The 5,062-nt window shown below is 41.2% G+C and overlaps 2 pseudogenes; both read right to left on the reverse strand.

The window, feature by feature from the left end:
• Positions 1-320: 320 nt before the first annotated feature.
• LOC144220425 (putative protein FAM10A4) lies at positions 321-1,112 on the reverse strand (annotated as a pseudogene).
• Positions 1,113-4,129: 3,017 nt separating this feature from the next.
• LOC144220426 (large ribosomal subunit protein eL13 pseudogene) lies at positions 4,130-4,719 on the reverse strand (annotated as a pseudogene).
• Positions 4,720-5,062: the final 343 nt, after the last annotated feature.

A 5,062-nucleotide genomic window follows, 5' to 3' on the forward strand; every position in this document is an offset into this window, starting at 1 on the left:
TTATGGTCCAAAGTTTGTCTTGGTCACTTATACGTTAAAATTGTTTCTTGGTTGCAAGAAACAGAAAATTTAAAAATGAGTTAAAAATGAAAGAAGTCTACTTTTTCCTCATATTCAAGAAGTTCAGAGGCAGTAGGTCTGCACATAATATGTCCCTCGGTGGTAGCAAAACCCCAGACTCTTCATATCTTATGATCCCTGGTTGAATTCTATTCTGAATGTCTTCTCATGCTTCAATATGGATGTTAGAGATTCTGGAGATGCATCCATCATGCCTGAATTGCTGTCAGCCAAGAAAGAGAAGGGGGACAAACTCCTCTTCACCTTCTTCTTTTAAGATCTCTTTTCAGAAGTTTCATGTGGCACTTTGCTATTTTTTCTTTGATCTCTTGTTTTTCACATTTTCACTCCTACTTTCTCTGATGTCCAGCAATTTTCTGGGTCCTTGGTTGCACTATCAGCATTGCACCAGCATCTTCATCATAATCCAGTTTGCAAGCAAGGGCAAGATCATGTGCTGCTTCCCAATAGCCTAGAAGTCTGTATGCTTTCCCTCATTGCTTGTAAGGCTGAGCTGAATCGGGATTTATTTCTATAGCTTTGTCACAGTCTCGAATGGCAGTAGTTACTTGGCTTCTGTAATCTGATGAAGACACTTGCTCTCTTGGCATACAGAGTGCCCAAGTGAGCATTCAGCTTAATAGCATCTGTGAACAAGTCAATGGCTTTCTGTAGTTCGCCATCATTTAGGGCATCAATGGTAGCCATTTTTTTATCATTTGCCAGATCGATCATTTCCTCAGTTATCTCTACATTTTCATCTCCCATTTCTTAAGGGGCATCAGTATGTGGTATAATCACACTTCACTGTAAAGTTTTAGACCGCTTCCTCACTTGATGGTTCATCCATCTTTGTTTTCCTCCTTACTATCTATCTGTTTTTTCTTCTTTGATATTGTCTTCTGATTTCGTTTTATGAATAGCAGGTGGCATTATACCCTCATGCTCTCCACCCGCTCCTGCAGAAAGTACATTTCCTCAGTGTGCAGAATACTCAGATCCCGCTTGCACATCTTCACCAAGGCCCAAAGCTTGTTCACTGTGCGGTCCATGGTCCAGAGGCAACGGGAGGAGGTGGGTGCAACAGAGGTTTCAGCCTGATTCCAGACACGGGTACTAGTTCAATGTGACTGTGTGGAGTCTAAATTCTGGGAAGCCATGTGACTAAGTAAAAATTGGGAATTCGATTAGGAAAGAAGGATGGAAGAATTGACATTAGAAGATAATTAGCATTCTTTGGCATATGTGTATTATCAAATATAACCCTCTAAGCAACCTTATGAGTACTAGCCTTAGGGTACTGTTATTACTACCATTCATTTATTTGACAAATATGATTGTGCATTACTGTGCATTAGATGTAATTCTAGGGCCTTGGGATTTGGCAGGACACAAAGCCTGTAAACCCTTGTCCCCTTGGAGGTTTTATTCTAGTTGGTACGGCAGACATCGAACAAATACATATATAATATGCTATGCGGTGATAAGGGTAATGAAGAAATGTGAATCAGAGTAAGAGAATAGTGTATAATGTTTAACTTAAATAGAGTGACCCTGAAAGGACTTTGAAGAGGTGACTTCTGAGCAAGGATCTTTATGGAGCCAGACAAGCATCTGGGAGAGGAAGTTTCCAGGCAAAAGGAATAAAAACACCTCCAGATGATGGGTACCTGAGTGGCTCAATCAGTTAAGCACCTAGCTTCAGCTCAGGTCATAATCTCGTGGTCTGTGAGTTTGAGCCCCACATTGGGCTCTGCTGACATGTCACAGCCTAGAGCCTGCTTCAGATTCTGTGTTTCAAACTCTTTAAAAAAAATTTTTTTTAAGTTTAAAAAAAAAAAGCACCTTTAGTTGGACCTTAAAAAGTTAGTAAAAATGCTGGTGAATATGGAAGAAAATCAGAGAAAGAGAGAGGCAGGGTCAGACTACAGAGAGTTGTAAACAATAGGAAGTCTGAGTTTTACTTTTGTGTTTAATAGGGCCACTGGAGTTTTTGGGCTGGTGAGTGAAACGGTTAAATTTAGATCTGAAATAATCCATTTTGGTTGCTGCATAAAGTATAGACTCAGAGTGTAGGGCCAGTGGGATAGAAGGCAGAGGGAAAGCAAAGAAAACAAAGAGAGACTATTTTGAGAATGTAGGTGAGAGATGATGACGGCTTGGATAAGGATGGCAGTAACGTTGAATGTGGTAAGAGGCAGGGTATACTCTGAAAGTGGAGTTGATGGATTAAATGTGGTAAGAGGGAAAGACACCAAGGGTTGTAGGTTTTTTTCTAATATTTAATTTTATGTGTCAGCTTAGCTGGATCATGGTGGCCAGTTTTTGAAATTGGTTCTCTAAACTTTTATTAAATTCAAAGGCACTAAGGACTACTTCCATTGGTAAAAAGAGCATGGATAGTCTGCTGTGACAACAGAGGTTCACAAAGTGTCACCATTGGCTACTCCTAATCAAATTCTTGGACAAGTTTCTGAATGACCATGTTTTCAGTATTTTGAGTATGAGATTGGCTAGTTGCTCCTAATTGTGCTGGACAAAGTGAGGAAACAAGAGGATGAACTTAGGGAATCAAATTTCCAGCTCCTGTGCTGCATAAATGACCTGAAAGTATCCCTTAGCACCTGTAGCCAAAGAGCTGACATTGCTGAAAACCAGACTCAGAGTCTCATCCTGCAAGTGGTTGAATTACAATGCAAATTGAATTTTTCAACCTCACAGGGTGTCTGCGATTAAAGTGAGGGCATAGATTGGGAAGGAATGAGATCTTGAAAATTGAATTGGGGACATATGGGAAGATCCTGATAAAGCTGGGGACATTGAGCCCTTAAACTCCCATGAGTCTTCTTTGCCAGTAGAAGCAACCACTCCATCCTTATCTGAGGAGATTAACCCTCCTCTGCCTGAAGAGATTGTAATGGCCTCCCCTAAGGTCGCTGCCTTGCAAGACACTGCTGATTCTCCTCTGAACCTACCCCTCCCCCAGTCCTCTTTGCTTCTAGATCTATCACTGGCCTCAAATTCCTGTAGGCCCCTGATGGTGAGGTACAAAGTGTAACCTGTAAAGAGGCGGAGTACACTCCACAAGAATGACTTGATGTTTCCAATTTATATAAAGAGAAATCCAGGAAATATGGGTAGAAGTAAATATTAAAGGTGTGGCATAGTGGTAGAAAGACCATAAACTTGGATCAGGCAGAATTTATTTATATGAGCCAAGTAAGCAGAGATCTGGATTTAAAGTTGCAGCTTAGGGGGTTAGAAAGAGCTCTAACTAACTGGGTGGCTGTTTGGATACCTGAAACACAAACCAACAGGCGACCCATACTAAATGAATTGAAATGCCTTGATAAACTGGAGAGAAGGAGATTCAAAAGCTTAGGGAGACTGGAATGTTAGAATGGATTTATCAGTTAAGATCTGTTCGTCCACCCTAGGAGGGTACAGAGGACATATTTTTTCACCATGACTATGAGCAGTAACTTTGTGAGGGGAGCCCCAACATTCTTGAAGATCTCTGTGATTGATTGATTTTTCTCTGTAGGTCAGAAATTATAGTGGGGATAGCTGTCACTGAATTTGAAAACCTAAATGCAATGGAAGTAATTGAATTCCAAGTTGCCAGAGGCCAAGTGGTGCTATTTAGTCACCAAAGTCAAGGTGGACGTGGTTACTGTAATGGACAGCAGAATCAAAGCAGCAGTCAGAATATTATGACTTGCAGAGACCTACACCATTGGCTAGTTGATCATGTATTTCCAGGAGTAAAATACATGTAAGTCTACTAAATTCCTACTTGATTTGCATAAGCAGAGAGTTCTTGGTCAAAGGAACAAAAGTCAAATTTGAATTAGAAAAGCAGAATCACAGACTCATAAAGACTCAGATCCCCTTGCATTGAATGAAAGAGAGGCCAGTTACCCTTGAGGAAGGACCTCACTACACTGTCAAAAATGTATACTGTTATTATTTCTCCTAGTCTATTCCAAAGGGATACATGGCCTTTTATCAAGGTGACTATGCACTGGGGAGAATAACGACTTTGTTTTTTCAGTTGTCAATGGCACTTTTACTTTTTCTTTTCAATATCCTGTTCTGTAGCTTCCTTGGCTCTGCTTTGCCTGGATGCCAAAGAGCCTGGCATGGGTCATGCTAACACTGGTAACACATGGTAACACTGGTGAAGTTTTTCTCCTCCTCTATAATGACTCTAGCTTTCTCCTTCTTAAAGGAATTCCCTGCAGGCATGACCAGTCCTGTCAGCTGGGTAACCAATTTGAGTTCTTCAGAAGAGCTGTCTCCTTTCTTGGGGGCTGAGGGCTTCTTGGGGGAGAGGATGAGCTTAGAGTGGTACTCCTTCAGCTGAAACATGCTGTTGGCCTGCAGGGTCTTAGTGGACTTGCTCCACCTTCTGGGATCTACTGAAATCCCAATGGCCCGTGCTGCCACCTTGTGAATGCCAGCCACCCTTCTACCCTTTAACTCTTCCAAGCTGAATCCCCTGCCAGCTTGCACTTTGGTGTGATCCCTCACCATAGAGCACCTCACAGTGGGCTGGTTGGGTCCACATACAGGGCATTGTGGATCTTCCACAAGGACAGGCAGCCAGCTGGTGCAGAAGTCAGGCTTCAGGGTCATGCCATTCTGGCTGGGTGCCATGGTTGTTGCCTATGGGCCTCCTAAGAGGGAGAAATGAAAATAGTGACATTTTAGGATTATCGGACACAAGCTCTGCATTGACACCAAAAATATTACATATGCATAATATAAGCATATAAAAATATATACAATGAACATATATCTTTGTTTTTTTCCCTTTTCTCTTTATCATATCACATAAGATGTAATTCAATACATTACAGTATTTAATTATAAGGTCTAAAGAAGAAAAGTGAATGTTACTCAAGGACTTTGCATCCTTTTCTAGGGAAAATATGGTGTGCTTTGGTTGTACACAGGATATATGTATCATGTTAAGCAGAAGTATGACCTTATTATGGCC

The sequence above is a fragment of the Crocuta crocuta genome, unplaced genomic scaffold, assembly GCF_008692635.1.
Source record: "Crocuta crocuta isolate KB4526 unplaced genomic scaffold, BGI_CrCroc_1.0 scaffold186, whole genome shotgun sequence".
In the NCBI taxonomy this organism is placed as follows: Eukaryota; Metazoa; Chordata; class Mammalia; order Carnivora; family Hyaenidae; genus Crocuta; species Crocuta crocuta.